Source organism: Engraulis encrasicolus, chromosome 1 (assembly GCF_034702125.1).
Source record: "Engraulis encrasicolus isolate BLACKSEA-1 chromosome 1, IST_EnEncr_1.0, whole genome shotgun sequence".
Lineage (NCBI taxonomy): Eukaryota > Metazoa > Chordata > Actinopteri > Clupeiformes > Engraulidae > Engraulis > Engraulis encrasicolus.
The window spans coordinates 46,491,108-46,493,607 of record NC_085857.1 but is presented as its reverse complement, the minus strand read 5'-3'; the positions used below and the strand labels follow the sequence as shown (position 1 = coordinate 46,493,607).

General features: G+C 47.1%; 1 protein-coding gene across 1 annotated transcript in view; it reads left to right on the top strand.

The window, feature by feature from the left end:
* LOC134453421 (adhesion G protein-coupled receptor L1-like) overlaps positions 1 to 2,500 on the top strand; it is a 120,331-nt gene that overhangs the window by 1,686 nt on the left and 116,145 nt on the right. The window contains exon 1 of the mRNA XM_063204249.1: positions 1 to 506. This exon is cut by the window's left edge and continues 1,686 nt beyond it. The gene's annotated coding sequence lies outside the window, so the exon portion shown is untranslated. The remainder of the gene's footprint in view (positions 507 to 2,500) is intronic.

Sequence of the window (2,500 nt, the reverse complement as noted above, 5' to 3'; positions counted from 1 at the left end):
TTTTTAAAAAAGGTTTCTGTGCGAAAACATACCAGTATGCCATTTTCAACGTGAGGACACACGCGCACAATGTGGAATGCTCAGCCGTGACGGCAGCTAGGTCTGTTTTTTTCGGCTACAGGTCCTGGTTGCTTCACCATCCCCGATTTTATACATACATTTAGGCTACGTTGCCGTTATTTTTCCTCTTCTCTTTTTTTTCACTCGCCGAGTCGCGCGAGCGTGGGCCCGCCTGGAAGATGGCTGCTTATTAATTTTTAATCTTTATGCATCGGCGCGAAGCAGCAGAGAGGAGAGCCCATCATCCGAGCAGAGCCCAGCGAAAGGAAAACAGCGGACAGACAGGGGACGAGAGAAGGAGGGAAGGAAAGAGGAGGAGGAGGGACGGGAGGAAGGCGACGGAGGAGAGGAAAGGAGAGGAGAGGAAAGGAGGGAGACCTAGATGGATGAAATGAAGTAGCGGCTACATGTGAACGCGGCGGACGCAAGGGGATTCTTCGGTAAAGGTAAGCTTGCTTGATTGGGCGTTTGGGGTGGACTGTTTGCTATTGGGAGAGACGACCTTTGGTAGGAAGATGGGGTGCTGTGTGTGTCTCTGTGTGTGTGGTGGGCGCGCAGGCCCGTTTCTAGGATTTTGGGGGCCCTAGGCAAAGGGGTTGTCGGGGCCCTAGGCTATTTTTTTCCGGAGGGGGGGGCTGGGCACCTGATGGGGCAGTCACGGCACAAGAATTTCTGTTTCGGATGGGCCAGACCATTTTTGGATGGCACTTCAGTCATTGTCACATAGCCTACCATTACAACATACAGTAATGTCACAGAATCCATGGAAACCTAGGAACAAACAAGTCACCTTACAGACAGTGTTGTGGCTAGGGCAACACATGCATGAAGGGCAATGAATGCATAAAAAGCAAGCATATATGTGTACACCAGCATTTTCTGTGAGGAAATGCAATCTAATTATTATGATAACTAGTCCCTACAGTTCATTTTATGAAACTTTATGAAGAAAGACCTGGGCAAATAAAGCCCATTCCATTCAGTAGGCTCATTTCTCATGAAGTAGGCCATAGGCTAAATTAAATGTTCAGTTGTTTAACCTCTCACATGAAAGTAGGCCTATATGGCCCAATCAGGTTTTTTTTTACCCTACCACGAAAATCATGATCATTGCACAAATGGTCTAATCTTTCCAATCACTTTTAAAATCTAACCGAGGGTGCTCCATTTGTGCAAAACGAAATATTGACTCATAAAACAATAGGCCTACAGTCCAGAAACTCAAGGCTGAGAAACGAATGAGCAGGCACAGTGGGGGTTTGGGGGGATGTGATATTGGTAAGCAAGAAACCCAATGGGGGTCTCCTCGACGAGATTTTTTTCGTAGCCTATCGCATCCATCACGCACTTGAAAATACAATCCAAATGTTGACTAATATCGCAGCAAACACGAATAGGCTACTGTAGCGATCAAGGATCACTGAACAAGTTAACAACCACCTGCGTTACTCCGTGGTTGACAACGGTGTCAATTATAGGGGACCAATATCCTGGTGCCCTTACCTTGAGTTGTCTTGACCGCAGAATGTAGCCTATCCCAGAATGTATCCCAACCTCTGACTGTAATCCACGCGTTTCCACAATCATGGTTCCAAATTCCAAGGTGTAATCCATAGTAATAGCAAGAAAGGCTATTGTGCTACAATTTAGCTATCCCACAACGCACTTGTGTGACTCGTGTTATCCGATAGGCATTACATTGTTCATTCGTTTCATCTTGCGTTTAAGTCCACATCCAAAACAGTTCCGTGTCGGGAAAATGCGCGTTACTGAACAATCGACGTTTGCCCAGTGCTTGTTACAGCACGTGGATTAATGCTTCACAGACGTTTTTGAAAACACAATACACTGTAAAGTGTAGACTAAATGAAGCACCTTGCTGTCTGTGCGATGTCAACTGGCCTGGGACAGTTTGGTGGTTTGGCAGTACAGAGAGTAATGTGTCGTCTTCAAAATTAACTTGTATTATAAAAGCAACTGTCTTGAGCCAAAAATGTAGAGCGTAGGCCTACTGTAGGCTGAACTGGCGTCTGCGCAACATCCAGTGAGAGATTATGTCTCTTGATTTCCAGTTTGTATTTGCGCTGGATTTTGACGCTTGAACCAATTGGAAGGGGGGGCCCCTCCAGCTGGGGGTACTTTGACTGACTAAATTGTCGTTGCGCTGTTTGGCAATTGACATTTTCACGTTGTCGCTGATGCAAACCTATTGGGAGGGGGGCCCCCTCGTTGCTTCCCTCGCAGCAGCGCCCTTCATACAGATGACAGTGCCTTATTGTAAAGCTATTTAAAATCGTCATTGCTGTTGGGTACATAACCTGTCGTCCTTGGGGGCCCCACCTACTCGGGGGCCCTAGGCAACTGCCTACATTGCGTACCTTAACGCAACGGGCCTGCGGGGGTTGTTCTCTCTCTCTCTCTCTCTCTCTCTCTCTCTCTC